Here is an 18,390-nt window from a genome sequence, read left to right on the forward strand (position 1 = left end):
TGGGTAGATGGAGAGCTTAGACTTGAAGATAAATCTAGGGGGTCAGTTCCGGCATCTAACATATGTTGGCTGTATTATATTGGACAAGTCAATCCTTCATGTTGGGGAGAGTAGCTCTAAGCAATCTGTATTAAAGGAGAGAATTTCCACATGGGGAATTTCCTAAAGTGTTGAAATGACAGATGTCCCTCTCTCATCCTCCAATCATCTTACTTTTCATTGTATTTACTTACCACCTTATAAATTCCTTGAAGAACAGAGGGACATCTCAATGAGTTTACATCCTTTAGAATGTAATGGCAAAATTATTATTCCTAGTTGCTTTCAAAGCTTAGCTCAAAGCCCACCTTCCTCATGAGGCTTGGTTAGCCTCCTTTTGCAAGTATCCCTCCTCAATTCATATTTTATTTTTCTCCTATTACATGTAAAGATACTTTTTTAAAAGCATTTATTTTAAAAAAATTGAGTTCTAAATATTCTTCTTCCGTTCTTCACTTCCCTTCTCCCTAAGACAGTAAGCAATTTGACATAGGTTATATATGTGCAATCATGTAAGACATTTTCATATTAGTCATGTTGTGAAAGAAGAAACAAGCCAAAAGGGGAAAACATGAAAAAAATAGAGAACGTGAAAAATAGTAGGTTTTGATCTCATTCCTATTCCATCAGCTCTTTCTCTGGAGGTGGATAGCATTTTTCATCATGAGTCCTTAGGAATTGTGTTAGATCATTGTGTTGCTGAGAGTAGCAAAGTCATTCGTAGTAAGATCATTCTTCAATATTGCTGTCACTATGTATAATGTCCTGCAGGTAGTTCACTCAAACCATTTGTTCTTATTTTACCTGTAAATATGTACATACTTACAGATTCTATATATATTATACACACACACACACACATATATATATATATTTACACACACACACACACACACACACACACACACACACACACATTCCTCCTCCTTTGAGTGTAAGCTCCTTAAGGGCAGGGACAATTTTACCTGGATTCTGAATCCCTAGTGCCTACCTCATACTGACAATAGAGTCATTGCTAGAATTTTTTTTTTTTTTTTTTTGGCCTGGAGTCAAAGTGTGCAACTGGGCATGGAATCCTGTCTTCCTTGGGTTCAATTGTGCTAAAGGAGTTTGGGAGGAGGAGGGCCACAGAGATGGACTCTAATATCGTACAGGATGGGGGAATGGGTGTGAAATGAGGCTCAAGGATGAGTGGTCACTTCAGAGGGGAAGAACCATGTTTACATTGACATCCCGAGGCTTTGCCACATTTATTCTATATTGATTATGACTCCATGAATTGCCTTTCTTGTGTTTCATCTCCTATTTATAGAATAGACCACTCCTCTTAGGGATCCACCATTTCACATAGTATGCAATCAAGAGAAGAAAGGGAAGATGGCTTTGCCTCTGACACCAGTGTAGCTTTGTGACCAATAACAATTCATCTTACCTAGATTTCAGTCTCCTCATCTATTAAATGGGTATTATAATAATAACCTAATACTTGTCTCAGATGTTAGTTATAAGGGTCAGATGAGATGATGTATATAAAGCATTCTTAAATCTTAAAGCATGATTTATATACACATATCTTAGTTATTATTACTTTGCCCTGAAGTTAGCAGGATATAGCCCTATAATGTTTGTAAAGTATCTGACTCGGTCTCCTTTGAGCCTTACAACAAACCCCTGAGGCAGGTACAATGAGTATGTTGTCATTCCCATTTTACCGATGATGAAACTGAGCTTGAAGTTGTGACTTGAAATTGCTTCCTGGGTGAGAATGATGGTCAGAGTTCAAAGATCTAAGTTCAGCCCTCTTTCTCTAACATCTGTTGTGCCAAACAAATAGAAACAGGGGCTTCTAAACTCTACTTAAGGATCCCTGCACCTGTATATTTACTTAGAAAGCCAACATGTTAACATTATCTAAGTCTTACTGTATTTCTGTTCAATATTTCCCAATTTAATTTCAATCTGATTCAACCAAGCTCAGGAGTATCATGGACTGTGGGTTGACTTTTTGATGCTTTTGCTGTCCCATACACCTCTCCTTGTGTTACCTCTCATGAGCAATCTCATGATGTAGTGGGAAGGATTCAGAGGCTTCAATTCTGGTCAGCATCCTGACTCCACTCCTTTGCTAATGTGACGGCAAGAAGTCATTTAAGCTCTTGAAGACTCAGTTTCTTCAATCAGAAAATAAGGGCAGGGTCACAAAGAGTTGGACATGACTAAAAACAACTAAACAACAAAATAGTTGCACCACCTGCTTCGCAGACCCTAGGGTGGTTGTGAGGAGAAAATGAGATAATGTATGATAATGCACTTTGTTAACCCTAACAAGTTATATACTAAGGACAGCTAAATGGTTCAGTGGGTAGAGAGAACTGGGGCCATGAAGTTAGCACCTGAGTTCAATTTGGCCCCAGACATTTGACACTTGGCCAAGTCATATTTTTAATATTAATTGAGACAGGGAGAAATAGGGAGGGAGAGAAAGAGAGAGAGAAAGAAAGAAAGAGAAGGAAGAGAGAGAAAGAGAAAAAGAGAGAGAAAGAGAAAGAGAGAGAGGAAGAGAGAGAAAGAGGAGAAAGAGAAAGAAAGAAAAAAGAAAGATAAAGAGAGGGAGAAAGAGAGAAAGAGAAGAGAGAAAAAGAGAAAGAGAGAAAGATAGAGAAGAAAGGGAGAGAAAGAGAAAGAAAGAGAGAGAAAGAGAAAGAAAGAGAGAGAGAGAGAAAGAAAAAAAGAGAGAGAGAGGGGGGGAGAGAGAGAAAGAGAAAGAAAGAGAGAGAAAGAAAAAAAAAGAGAAAGAGAAAGAAAAAGAGAGAGAAAGAAAGAAATACTCATAATAATAAAGAATTATGTAGTAGGTCAAATTCTACATTGCACTCCTCTCCCAGTGTTTTTGGAATTTTCCAGCTGGGTTCTAGAGAGCTCTTTATGCTATTGGGTCTCCACACAGTCCCTGCCTCTCCTGAGAGAGCTCTCCCCCAGAAGGATGAGGGAAGGGCGTGCTCAGGGCGGGCCAGCCTCCCTTCTCTCTGCACTTTCCCTCTACTTTGTGCTGACCCTCTTTTCCACCTGGGCCCTTCAGTTCTCTTCTGTCTTCCTCAATAAGAATATAAGTGCCTGGAGGGCAGATAGGGCAGGTACGGCCTCTTTCTGCTGCATTTAAATCTCGGGTTCTAACTTGGCCCCTGGCACCTAAGCAGCTCGGAAGTGCTTTATCTGCCTCCCTGGGCCACCTTCCCTCCTTTTGAGCTCCCACACAGGTTAATGCAGTCAAGTGATTACCTCTTTTATCCCTTGTAGGAAGAGGTTGGGGAAGATCCGAGGCTTGCCCCTAGCTTCAGAACTCCGGAAGGCAAGTCTGGCTCTCCCTGACTCCAGTTTGCTCAAACGCCCCCATAAGACTGTCCTTATGGCTGTCATCATGGCAGCAAATGTTTTTGGTGACTCTATCCTGTTGCTTAATCACATCCGGCTCTCTAGGATCCCATTTGGGGCTTTCTTGGCGAAGATACTGGAGGGGTTGGCCATTTCCTTCTCTATCTCATTTTACAGATGAGGAAACTGAGGCAAATGGCTGACATGATTTGCCCAGCTAGCATGGGTCTGAGGTGGGATTTGACGCCAGATTTACGCAGTATCCACTGAGCTATCCAGCCAACTGGCTTTATTCACTACAGCTGCTAGTTGTGCTTTTACTTGGGTCAAAGAAGAAGCACTCAGCTCTTGTTCGTGATTACAGAATATGGTTAATGTGGTCTGGGAAGAGGAACAAAGGCTGCTGCACTCTGAGGAGAAAGGATGAGATCTAGATGTTATTGGTTGAGCAAACTCCCTGGTAAGGAGACCTTTCTCCCCATGCAGGTGGGTACCTTCTCTGTCACTTTTAGATTGAGACCTAGAACACTGAGTGTTCCCCTTGCCTGGGGTCTCCCAGTGTTCTTCAAGGGGAGCTCTTCCTGGCTCTGAGAGCAGCCCCAGCAGCTGCACCAGGCTGCTTCTCTCTATTACCTCATGTGATAGTTTCCCCCTTGGAATAGATGCCCAGGAACAGAGCTGTTCAATGGGAAATTTTCTAAGCTTCCCTGACAGGTTTCTTTGTTTAAGCCTCAGGCAAGTCCCAGATATTTATGGGTATAAATCCCTGCAAGAGCTTATAGGAGGAAGAAATCTTTGCTCTGCTTTCTTCACTGTCCCATATCAGATTGGGTGAGATACATATTACACATCAGTAGTTATCTCAAAATGCACCTCTTAAATGGGCGAGGTCAAGGACGCAGAAATGAGCTTGTGGCTAAATAACACTATTAATAGCACACTTTTATATGTGACTTGGAGGGCTGCTCTAGAACAGTGGTTCTCAGAATGCAGTCCAGAGAATTCTGGGGCCTCTGACACTCTTTCAGAGGGTCTACAAATTCAAAATTAGTTTTCCTTCCTCTTTACCCCCTTCCCTCCCCCTCCCTTCCTTCCTCCTTTCCTTCCTCCCTTCCTTCCTCCCTCCCTCCCTTCCTTCCTTCCTTCCTCCCTCCCTCCCTCCCTTCCTTCCTCCTTCCCTCCCTCTCTTCCTTCCTTCCTTCCTTCCTTCCTTCCTTCCTTCCTTCCTTCCTTCCTTCCTTCCTTCCTTCCTTCCTTCCTTCCTTCCTTCCTTCCCTCCTTCCTTCCCTCCTTCCTTCCTTCTCTCCTTCCTTCTCCTTTCTCTCTTCCTCCCTCCCTTCTTCTCTTCCTCTCTTCCTTCTTCCCTCCCTCCTTTCTTCCCTCCCTCCTTTCTTCCCTCCCTTCCTCTCTTCCTCCCTCCCTTCCTTCCTTCCCTCCCTCCAGAATTAAGCCCAGGGTCACACAATTAGTGTTAAGTGTCTGAGGCCATATTTGAATTCAGGTCCTCTTGACTTCAGGACAGGTGCTCTATCCACAGCTCCATCTACCTGCCTCTTTTGCTTTTAATAAACTAAATAGAAGCCACATAAATAGAACTGTGTCTTTGGACACATCCTTAATCATTTTTAATAGTATAAAGATACTGAGAACAAAGGTTTAAGAACCACTTGTCTAGAACATACTATTCTGCATTATGGAAGAAAGGGAGTTTAGGGAAGCAGGAATCACGTTCTCCTCTGCCAGTTGTCACTTCCCCCATGGCGCTGGAGTGGTTTGTCTCTTTGTCCAGTCATTTTACAGATGAGGAAACCAGGTCATATGGGGTTAAGTGACTTGTCCAGAGTCACCCAGCTAGTAAGAGTCTATGGCTGGATTTGAAGTCTTGAAGATGAGTCTTTATGTGCTTTGCTCTATGAATCTATGCACTTTGACCACACCAGCCTACCTGGGACGTAAGTGGGAGGACCTTAATAAAATACTTGTTGATTGATAAATGTAATACAATAAGAAAAAGGGGGATGATGGACATTCTTGAAATCAATTTCTATGTTCTTTGTAATTGACACAGACACATAAGTAGAGGCATCTAAAATAATTAGAGCTTTTAAAATGGGGTTCAGAGTAGATTCAATTCAATTCAATTTAACAGTAATAACAATTTAATAATTTAATGTATTTAACATTAATGATATATGCCAAGCATTGTACCAAGTGCTTTATGTTATTTCACTTGACCCTTCCAGAAGGTAGATGCTGCTATTATCCCCATTTTTCAGGTGGAGAAACTGAGACAAATAAATGTGACTAAAGATTTATCAATAAGACTTATCAATCAAGTCAAGTGACCGAGGCCAGATTTGTCAAGGGGGAGGGAAGTTCAAAAATAGCAATGAAATAGCCCCTTCCCCTCAAGGGACTTCCATCTTCTGGTCTGACAGCAAATAGAAATCTGGATGGGGGAAGAGAGGGGGATTGGATCTGCCCTTTTGTGGGAGGAGGAAGCCCCTGGGCCAGCTCAGGTCAGCACTTGCTTTGTCTCATCCTCACTCATCATCATGATATAGAAGAAATAATACAAAACCGATTCCAGAAAGATGCTTCTTAAAAATCAGGGGAGACCTTGGGGAAGAGGAGACAACTGAGCTGACTCTTCCAGGTTTGTTTTTTTTTTTTCAATCCTGTACGACTTGCTCTGACCCTGTTTGGTGCAGGTACTGGAGGGGTTGGCCAGTCCCTTCTCTGGCTCATTTGACAGATGAGGAAACTGAGGCACACAGAGTGAGAGGACTTGCTCAGGGTCACACACAGAGTGTCTGAGTCAGATCTCCCTAACTCCAGCCCCTGCTCTCTGTCTCTACACCATCTACCCTTGTGGAGGAGGAGGGATGCCAGAGTCAGGCACAGAAAGTAAAGGGAGCCTTCCAGGTCCAGGGAACATGGGTACAAAGGCACAGTGGCAGGAGGTAGGCTATTGTGTGCAGGGAACAACCAGAAGATCCATGTGACTGGAACAAGCAGTACTGGAAGGAATAAAATAAGCTGGAAACATTGCTGAGGGTTACTCTTGTGGATCCAACTCTTTCTATGACTCTTTAAAGACACATTTCTGAGATAAAAGGTAGTTTAAAAAGAAACACACCAGAATTATTTAAATGGGTCTCCACAGAGCAAGATCAGTAAATAAATATTCTGTGTATTTTTTTTATTTTCTTCTTCTTCTGTGTAGGATGGTCCCAGTACTCCAAAAACTCATTTTTTGCAGAGTATGATTTTAAACTGGAAAAATGGAAGCACCCTAACAGAAGGCCTTGAACTGCATTTATTTAACTGAGTGACTTTGGGTAAATGCTGTTCAGTTGAATACTCACTCATGTACACACACACACACACACACACACACACACACACACACACTGAAGGAAGCTAAGCAAATTCGTGGATAAACAAATGTGACTTTAGGCTCTGTTGGAAGAAGTATGATGTCTTGAATGACAATTATAAACCTATCATCCTCTGCCCTGGTCAGACCACACCTGGAATGTTTTGTGCAGTTCTGGGAATCACCTTGTAGAGAGGACAATAACAAGTTGGATCTACTCCAGAAAAGAATGACTAACCACTTTAGTGAGAGAATATTTTCTTTCCTCCCTCCCTTCCCTCTCTTCCTCCTTCTCTCCCTTCCTCCCTCCCTCCCTTCCTCCCTTTTAACTTTCTCTCAATACTGCAACTATCCCACTCTTCTTCCAACTACCAGAGCTTCTGGATCCTCTCCCTGGAAAACTTTTAAAATCAAACAACTTAATTACCTGTTTCACCTCCTGCTCCGAAAAATGCATAAACATGACAAACGTTAGATACCTGGAGGCAAATGGGGCTGACTAGATGGAAACTCACATAAGGAAGTACCAGGAATTCAGGCTCTTGTTCCTCAGTTATAAAGGCAATGCCTGGAGAGAAATAGGGAACAACTGAGGAGAGTGCTAATTTGGGTCAGCTCCCAAAGGTACCTCATTTACAATGACTAGAGTAGTAGATTTGGAGTCAGGAAGATCTGAATCTGAGTCCTGCCTCAGGCATTTGCTGTGACACTGGGCAAATAACCTCACTTACCTCTTCTGCAAAATGGGAATAACAAAAATAACTATTTTTCAGAGTTATTGTGAGGATCAAATAAGATAATATACATAAAGCACTTATCAAAATCTCCCCACTATATCAATGTCACTATTAGTACCAGTAAGACTATTATTTATTGTTTTTAGCAACTGTAATCTCATCAATTTGAGAGTTCCTTCCCTTAATATAGATAGGAATTGTTTCTCTCATGTCTTCCCAGCAAGAAAAGATCACTTCCCCCCAAATATAATACATGTACAGAGGTTTTTAAACCTGTCAAATGCTATGTAAATGTGAGTTATTATTGCAAATTTTGTGCCACCTTTATGGTAGGGAAGTTGATTTACATCAAGCCAAAATTTCCATCTCTTTACTGTTTATAGATCTCCTCCAAAAGTCTATTCTCTCTACCTTAAGATGAAATATAAGCCTTGTTGAGTGCAGGGATGATTTTACATATATATATATATATATATATATATATATATATATATATATATATATATATATATATATATATATATATATACACACACACATATATTCTATAAATTTTCTAGCACCTACAATAATGACATATGTTTATTAATTATTTGATTGGTAAAGCCTTGCCACATTCTTTTTTTTTTTTTTTTTCCTGAGGCTGGGGTTAAGTGACTTGCCCAGGGTCACACAGCTAGGAAGTGCTAAGTGTCTGAGACCAGATTTGAACTGGGTTCCTCCTGAATTCAAGGCTGGTGCTCTATCCACTGCCCCGCCTTGTCACATTCTTGAAAGGAGATTTTAGGCTTCAAGAACTTCAAGCCCTTTGACCTTTATAATGCCAGATCTCCTGGCCCTTCCTCACCCCTCTCCTTTGAATGCCCTCCACCTTTTTTTAAATAGAAAAATTTAAATAATCGTAGCCTATTTTATATCATTTCCTTTAAAACTATATATTCAGTAAGTGTTCAATTAAAATCATTGAAAGCACTTTCTATCTAAAAAAGGAAACATTAAATATAACTCCCCCCCCCCCGCATATTAGTTGAATGAATATTCCTTACATTAAATCAGAAAATTGAGATCTGACCCTATTTTGTTCCTTCAAAAAAGAGATTCCATGGTTCAAGGGGCCATCAAACCATTTAAAAAAAAAAAAAAGTGTTGTGAATTCAGTCCAGCATCGAGGTAATTAATTACCCTGTTTCCTCTGGCTGGGCCAGCCACCCTAATACCTTTAAGAGTTTTGTAAAACTGTAAGAAGCTACTGTCAGACTGAATAACAGCTGAGGAAATTGCTAGTTTTCATCTCAAAAGAGCTGCAGAGATTTTTTTCTTTGGTGCTTTATACAGAGCAGAACTGGGAGGGGGCATCTTTTGTGCTCTTGTATACAATCTAATTGCTTCTGAAAACAGACACTTTTTAATTGGTGAATTCCTTCACTTTGCTTGCTTCCAAATATATTTAACTTATAAGAGTCTCTCTCAACAGGTAAAAGACTGTCATATTTTAAGGATTTTTTCTTCATAAAGAGGAATGGATTTCTCTAGGATGTCAGTGCTGGGATTGGACTCTGTGATGGCTGTTTTAGCCATACCCTTTCTCTGATCTTCAGATGATTAACTCAGTCATTGTCATTTTAAAGATTTATGAGTTTGGGACTTTTTAAATTATTATTTTTTATTTATAATAGGGCATCTGGAGAGAAATTTCATAGGTTCTACTAAAATGTTAAAAGTGGGAGAGCTCTAATTTGTTAGGATATCTTCTGCTTTTAGTTTTTAGGAAGGGAGCTTGGCTACCGGATCTGAAAAGGTTTTCATACACTCTTGATTCTTCATGTCTTTTTTTTAAGAGCAAATAGATTGATGACAGTGACTGGAAAGGAAAGTAATTTAACGTAAAAGCAAAAGCAACAGGCAGTGATTCAGGAGACACGAATTCCCCCTGGAGGTCTGCCAGTGTCTTGCTTTGGGACTTTTGACAAGCCACTTCACCTCTCTAGGCTTCCCTAACATAAAATCTAGAAACTAGATTATCTCTAAGGTTCTGTAAAGTCTAATAACCTATGAGAACTCTCAATAACATGGCTTATTCTGCATTGATTGAAATTGGGCTCTGACGCCTCATTGTGGTGTGGAGATGACCGGGGATTCAGGGAGATTTTGCCAATGCAATGCAAGCTTTGGCAAATCCCATCAAGCTGGAAAAGCTGTGGGCACAGGCCCAGTGACAGATTGTGTGTTTTGTTGTCTGAGAATCAGCCTAGCTAAATTTGGAAAGTCTCCCAAGGTGAAAAGCATTTTGGCCACAGTAATTCATGATACAGTCTATGGAAGTGTGGAGGGATTGCCACCTCCATCTTCAGAGAAAATACCCATAAAGCTTGGAAGTACTGGAATATTTTACCCAAATTAACACTTGGGAATCAAATGGAAATAAATAATCAACAAAGTTCAGATAAACCTGGTCATCTTGAATTGGCACACTCAATAAACACATGGATTTAAAATTTCATTTATTTATTTATGGAACAAAGCAAGCATTTGCATAACACAGTATAATAATAAAGATGATTTCAATGAAACTGCATTGAACTAATTGATTTTTAAAAAGTTTTATTAAAGGATTTTTCCTTTTCTTACTGAAATCTCCTCCAATACATTTCATAGCAATATTTTTACATTTAAGTAAACAAGTAATATTTTAATTTATTTTTCATTTTTAATTAATTAATTAATTTTTACAAAAATTTTATGCATAAGTAATTTTCAAGCATTGACAATTGCAAAACCTTTTGTTCCAACTTTTCCCCTCCTTCCCCTCATCCCTTCCCCTAGATGGCAGGTTGACCAATACATGTTAAATATGTTAAAGTATAAGTTAAATACAATATATATATATATATATATATATATATATATATATACATGTCCAAACAGTTATAAAAAGAACTGGAACAAGTAATATTTTTAAAAAAGAAAACTAAAATACAAATATGTGCAAATATACCACACCCATGCATCTGCCATCTCTTCAAAAGAATGGGAAAACCTTTCCTATCCCTTCTTTCCAGCCATATTTGTTCTCTGAAATTTTGCAGTGTTTACTTTTGATTATTTGGTGTTTTTCCCATTTACATTATTGTGGTTATTGTTTTCTTGGCTCTCCATCAGTTCTTGTAGATCTTTCTATGTTTCTCCACATTCATTATTTCTTACAGTTCAGTAAGATTCCATTCATGTAGCATCATTTGTTTGACTAATTTCCAGTTGATGGGCATCTGCTTTGTTTCTAATTCTTGCCATCATAAAAATGTTGCAATAAATATTTTGGTGTATATGGGGACTTTTATTTGTAATCGTGTTCTTGGGGCATAAATCTAGTAGTGAAATCTCTGGGTCAAAGGGTATCTCTTTTTGGTCATTTGTATCATTTTAAATTGCTTAATGAATGCATTTATTGGATGTTTATTAGCTGACAGTTGCTGTCCAAGGTATTGTGGATGCAAATTTGAAAATGACATAATCATAGGATTTAGATGTGGAATGGAACTACCATGCTCCTCGATAAAATGAATTGTCTTAAATGATATAGCTAACTTGCGATTTGAATGCAGGTCACATCTCCTATGATTGCATATTGCCCTGTGACTTGCCCAGGATCACAAGGTAGAAAGTGAAAGGGCTAGGATTTTAACCCACAGTTTCTACTATACCACACAGCCTCTTCATGTTGCTCTTGGTCCATAAAATGAATGACCATTATGCATTTCAGCTGACCCTGATGGATACAGGTAAAGTAAATAAAAATGAGGCTGGTCAATGAAATTTCAATTACAGGTTAAGGAAGATAAAGATATGGCTTTTTCCCTTCCTAGTTCATGAACCCCCTAAAATCCATGCACCCCAAATTAAGAATCTTTGTTCCAGAATCCTCCTGTTCATGAATGAAAACCCTGTACCTACGATCTAAGTTTTCCTGCTAGGCCAAAAATGCAAACAGATATCACCATTTAAATGGGCTTAGGAAAAAGTGGGCCAAATCACATAATGGCATTCAAATCCTACCACACTTGGCCTACATTATATAACAGTCTGTATATTTCTCCTGCTTCATACCTCATGCAAATCCCTGTAACCATCCTTTATTTTAGAAGGTGGTTTAAAGGTCTTTGGGGCCACTCATTCTCTGCTTCTTTATTCCCAGACCCAGGAGAGAAAAGTGGAAAGAGAAAGAGAGAGAGACCTATTCAGATATAGAGGGGAAAAATGTTGAGACACACATACATTCTATATGTCCTTTGGGAAGAGCAGGACAGTTTGGAAGGTTAAAGCTATAGATGGGATCAGGAAAGGTTTGGTAAGGGGCAAAAGTGATTCATTAGACATATAACTAGGTTTCCCTAGGTGGTTGGAACTTTAGGAAGCTTTAGAGAGAACTAAGAGTACTTTGTAGGTAGTTGGTGTGCTGGACTGTTGAATTTTCAGTGGGAGCATCACAAATCACTGCCAGCACTACAAACTACTACAAATGGCTAAACTTCAGAAGGCAGCAGAGAAAATATTAACTCAGAAGGGTGAATGGTTTTAAGGGTAGCTGCGGAAATGGGGTGTTATCTAGTGATGTCACAGTAAGATTGGTTGTTTAAAACAATCCTCCCAAACTGAGTCATATTCTCCCTTTGCACACACAAGCTCCCTGGCGAGAATGGGTTTAAATGTGAAGTAAATGGTTGTGAGATATACGTATGAGAATCTGTGTGATCAACAGGTGTCCTGGGAGGAGGGAGTCCTCCTCATGTTCCCCTGAGCATATAGTTCCTTGGTGGGTGCTGAGAATTATCCTTCTGTTCTCTGTGATAAGATTTCATGATCCCTAAAACTGTTGGTAGATCATAATACTGAGAACTGCTTTCTCCCAGGTTGTTGTGAAGTTCAATTTTATTTGATCATAGATTTAAAGTACTTTTCAAATTTGTATTCTAACTTCTTTTTTATTTTATTTATAATTTTTTTGACATTATATATGCATGAGTAATTTTTTATAACATTATCCCTTGTATTCATTTTTCCAAATTATCCCCTCCCTCTCTCTACTCCCTCCCCTTGATGACAGGCAATCCCATATATTTTACATGTGTTACAATATAACCTAGATACAATATATGTGTGTAAATCCCATTTTCTTGTTGCACATTAGGTATTCGATTCCGAAGGTATAAGTAACCTGGGTAGATAGACACTAGTGCTAACAATTTACATTCGCTTCCCAGTGTTCCTTCTCTGGGTGGAGTTGTTTCTGTCCATCATTGATCAACTGGGAGTGAGTTGGATCTTCTTTATGTTGAAGATTTCCACTTCCATCAGATAGATTCTAACTTCTAATCTTAGATTCCCCCCTCCCACACCTCACCCCACACTGTTGATTCTAGAAGTTGCTCTTAGACAAAGCCCTAAAGAGTTTCCCTGGGAAGATCCAGTTTCTCTTCACACTGAAAAATCACAAAAGCATCCCTTCATGGCCCCTATGAGGAGAATAATCCTCATTAGAATATTTCTTAAGGCAATGAGATTATATGACTCACCCAGGGTCACACAGCGAGAAAATATCTGAGATTGCATTTGAATTCAGGTCCTTCTGACCACAGGGCTGGTGCTCTATCAACTGTCCCATCTGGCTGCCCCTTTATAGAATATTGAGGAAATATGTATTCCATTGAAACTGAAATCGTTGAGATCTTTTGACAATGTCTTTTATAGAAAACAACAACCTCTATTTCAACATGTGGTATGTAAAAAATGTCATCTGGGAAGTAAAAGACAACTTAAATTTCACGGAATGTTGATGAAGTCAGTCGAATGACCCTCTTCCCCCCATCCCATTTGTCTGCCAGAGATTATTATGCCCTAGAGACTCTAACATAATTTGTTTTTGGAAGAGGTTCAACCGTGACTTTCCCCCCTCTTTTCCCCTCCCACTTTGTACCATTTTGTATGTTCTGAGATCTCCCAGTGTGGTGGAAATGAGATGCTAGTTATAAGCATTGTGAGAATCCATTTCTTGAAAGGCCAAGCTGCTGTACTCAGCATTTGATTTTTACATGTATCTATCCAGAACTATGAGCCTCAAGTTAATGGGAAATTTTTTTCTACTTGGTAAAATTGGCAAAAATTAAAAATTAACACAAGAGATACCATTCATTGTAAAAAAGACCAATTAGTTCCTCAAAGTTTACGACTTAACTTTTATATCAAGAATTTTTCTGAAGAACAAAGCGAAGTGGGGTGGAATGTTCTACCTTCTTGTAGAAATCCCTCAGGATATAAAGTTCAGATCCTCCAGTAAATTATTATTATTTTTTAAAAATTCAATTGTTTAAAATTATATTCCATTTAATTTTCATTCCCCAAATTCTCTTTTCCAAATTATTCTTGTTCTTATTTTCTTGTCCTATGTTCCGTGGAATGGAGATAGAAATGGTCCTGGAACAAATGTTTATTCCACTATTATTATTTTATTTTTAGTGTTCTACATGTTATTGCATAGGTGTACTTTTTCCAATTGAATAAAAATGTTGTAATGTTAGCTCATCTTCTATAAGCTCACTAAAAGTGTTTTTGGTACATTTCAGTGGCTTACAGGATGATGGCAATGACATGTATTTCACCTTGTTCCCATGTGGATTTGATTTCTTATGCTGAGGCTCTATCTTTTGAAAGCTTTTCATTCCATGTAGTTTAGATGGTCTCAGTATTCTCAATGGCAACATCCATTAAAAATGTTGTTTTCAAATGCTTGTAGGAAGCATTTTTTTCCTGTAATAAGTCTCTAATTCCCAAGTAATTTATTTGTTGAATTTTCAAGGACAATTTGGGATTTACATTTATTGTCCATTAGTTTTTGGAGGGATAGCAAAATTCTGGTGCATAATTATGACCAGTTGGTCATATATTTCTAGTTATTTGGCAGATGCTAAATTTTTACAGCCTGTCGTGATATTGGATAATCCCTACCATTTCCTTGCAAAATCTACAACCATCAATAAATCTGGATTTCTTCTGGATAAACTTTTTGTAGTTTGTGGCAGTAATGACCTGGGCTTTTATCATCAACATAAAATAACCCTTCTATTTCTGGAAGCTAATCTCTGATAAAGTAGAAGGAGAAGAAGGAGAAGATGGAGAAGAAGAGGAAGAAGAAAGAATAGGATGAAGAAGAGGAAGAGGAGGGGAAGGAAAAGAAGAAAGAAAAAGAAGAAAAGGAGAAGGGGCATAAAGAAAGAATAAGCTTTTTTCAGGGGCTTACACTGCCGAGTGATTTACAAATTTCTGATTTGATGAGTAGGAGCAGGAGAAGGAGGAAGAGGAGGAAAAAATAAAAGAAGGAAAAAAAAAGAAGCCTATTATTCTTTTGATTCCATCTTTCCCCTTGGAATAAGTAGCAAAGGACTTCAGGGAAGCTCATAATCTTTGGGACTATGAGACTTCTAATATAAAGTTATATAAATATTTTGGACTATCTTTTGCTCCTCCTCTGGTTTCCTTTCATTTTCCTTTATTTATTTTTCTCTTCAACGTGGTAAAGTACATGTTTGCCAGAGGGATGTTAGTATACTACAGGTATATCATGGATGTATTTCTCCAGGTTTATAGTGGGGGGACTAAGGTCAAGAAACCAAGAGAACCTCCCAAGCTATATATCATGAAAGACTCTCTAACATTATGTTGAGATATCATTAGCATTTTGCACAGCACAAGTCACATAACCTTATGCTTTTGCTTGTTTGCATTTCTTGATCACGCTAGTAGATTTCATAAAAACAAATATGAATCTCCAAGTAAACATTATTATTTCAACCCTTCAATGGATCTGTGATTTTATCAATATGAATGTTCTTTCCAACAGAGGACATTGCTTCTTTTCCACACTTTCCCACCCTGGGTGATTATTGCATAGATCTTCCCACAAATCTGCCACAGAGGATATACCCAGCATGTTATTGACCTTTCTTAGGACTTTGGGCAAGCTGGGAACATCCATGCAGCATGGGGTCTACCTGTTATCTCATTCTGTCTTTTCCTTTATAATATTCTCTTTTATGCTGCTTCTCTCACAAGTCACCATTGGCACATATGGATGCCATGTTTTTCCCTGTCTATTGCCCTCTGGGACACTGAAATGATTTTTCAAAAATTGGGTTATTCCTTGACTGCATTTATTATTATTATTATTATTATTATTTATTTGTTTCATGTGTTACAAGGGCCTCAAAATTCATAAGAAGCATCAGAAAAGAATGTTAGTTACATCACAGAAGTAAATAAGTAAGGTCAACAGACTGATACAAATTTGTAAATCAACATTAAATCAACTCTTGTATGTTATTATGAATCTTTGGTGTTATCAAAGGCCTTGTGGGAACTTGGCAGGATTGGGGAGTTAGCCCAGGACTTTCTTTTGGCAAGCTTTTTGATAGCTAGCTGGTCCAGGAGTAATGTAACAACCAGTGCTCTTTAGAGTGAGAGAAGAATCTTTATCCATTGATTCTCATGAGAAGCTGATGTACTCATAGATGAGACATACTGAGCACTCCGAGGGAGCAATCTTTATACTGGTACCTCCATTCTTTACCCCTCCTTTCGAGGTTTAGATTGGTCAGATTTAGTCAGGGTTGGCTATAAGTGGTCAGATTTACTATCTGAGTAGCAATTAGGTTAGATTACAATCCCCTCAAAAAGTCTTACTTTGTCACTGAGCCTAGCTGCTTTAGGCCTGTTGAACCCTAAGCCCCCTTAGACTTAGTTGTCTAACCAGTTCCTTAACTCACAGGTGATTGGAGATATCTTAACAAGATAATTCATTTCCCCTCCTTATCCTGTTTCTCATACTTCTCACATTTGGCAACTTGGAAAGGGAGAGTCCTTTATTTGACAGGATACCAGATAAAATGCAAGTAAGTTTACTGATAATATCATCTATACCCAAGTATAATTTACCTGCCTTAAATGTTTTATATTCTGAAAACCAACGAGAGCTTTGGCCCAACTCTCCTGGTTAAGCAGAACTTTGGGACAATAGTAACTCTTTAACGTTCATTGTCAAGTTTGGGAGGCAATGACTTGTTTGTACATATTAAAAATGGGACAATCCCATGCATGGTTGCCCCTGCAAAGGAGGTATGGCTCCAGCAGGGTGAGAGCAGATGGCATTTAGTCAAAGATTTCTTTAGTCAAAGGCATGGCTGCCACTCAAGTAGGCCTTCAAGTGCTTGGGAACCAGGAATTAAATAAAATACATCTCACACTGCCCATAGTATACATGTCCATTTTGGCTGCTGAGAGCTCAGAGTAAGCTCCCCTGTCCCCCTGGAAAAGAATCAAGAATGGGGCATGTAATTCTCCCCTTTAAGCTCAGGAGGAGCACCACGTATCTTCCCAAGGTTAGTGATAGATCAAATATTTTCTCCTCAGTTAGCTTGTGGGATCTATGCAGTATTATGATATCCCACACTCCTCAGAAATCTAGGGCAGCTGTTCTTAACCTGGGATACATGGGTACATTTTAGGGGAGCTGTGGTCTTATATGAGAGATAAAGTGCACTTTGATCTTTACTAACCTTTGGTTTCCTTTCTATTCCTCTATATTTTGCTTTGTGCATTTAAAAATGTCCCAAGAAGGAGTCCAACGGCTTAACAAGACCATGTCCATGACATCCAGGGTACACAAAAAAGATTAAAGGCTTCTTCTCCAGGAGGAAATGTTCCCCTGACACAGCATGCTATAAAAGTAACTTCTTGGCCTCTTTATAGTTTTGTCTACACAATTTTTTTTTAGTGTGTGATTTCTCCCCTCAGTATTTGAGGCAGAGAGCAGTCAGGGAGGGGGGCAAAGTTCTGACTCTTTAAATTTATAACATAAAATAATTTCTGAAAAGTGTAGGTGGCTTTGGAAGGAGGGTTAAATAGGAGAGAAAATTCAGAGACATGTAGGAGAAAGAAGTGCAGAGGAAAAAAAGCCAGAATGAATAATAGGAACATCTGGACTGTAGATTGCAATGATTTGGGTACTTTCATTTGCATTTTAAATAGGCCAACCATGTAACCACAGCTATTCCCATATACCTCAATTGGTACCAACTTGTAGGACACTATTATGGTCCTTGAAAGTGGAAAGTTTTTCAAGATTTGATTGTCCTTCCTCTCCATGGGGGCTATAACCAGTGAAGGGAGAGTAGGGGTGGTAGCCAGCTACAGAGATGGGGATGGAGGTAGAAAGATAGGAGGAAGCTCTTAATCTCTATAATAATGATAGCAGAAACATGTGTTCTTTAGGCCTAAAATTAGAATAGAGCATTTGGAAAGTCATTCGTCCTTTCTATTTTTTTCCCCTCATAATAGAAGCTCCTTTCCATAATATAAGTTCCTTGAAGGCAGGGACTCATATATTCATGCATGTATACTTAGTGCCTCGCTCGGTAGATCATATACCTTAATACATATTTTTGATTGTTAGATTACAGTTATTTTCTCATTTTTTGGTGTTGTAGAAAAGTTATGTATTTTGTTTTTCAAAAATGGGAGAATAATCCTCTGGAAATGGAAAGATTCATTTCAATGATGGTTAAAAAGTAAGTTCCATGGTTATAAGCAAGCTTCTCCTTATCTTTAAAATTATAGCTGACACTACTTATGCTTGTTAAAGTTTCTTTTTTTTTCTCTTTTCCTCATTTCAATAAATATTTGTTAAGATCATTCTATCTATGTATATTTGACTAATATCTCCATTTGATGATAAATTCTTTAATGACTCTCTTGTCTTACTGACTTGGATGATGCCTCCAATGCTGTAGATTGCACTCCAACTATCTTTGTCAATCC

This window comes from Sminthopsis crassicaudata, chromosome 5, assembly GCF_048593235.1.
Source record: "Sminthopsis crassicaudata isolate SCR6 chromosome 5, ASM4859323v1, whole genome shotgun sequence".
Lineage (NCBI taxonomy): Eukaryota > Metazoa > Chordata > Mammalia > Dasyuromorphia > Dasyuridae > Sminthopsis > Sminthopsis crassicaudata.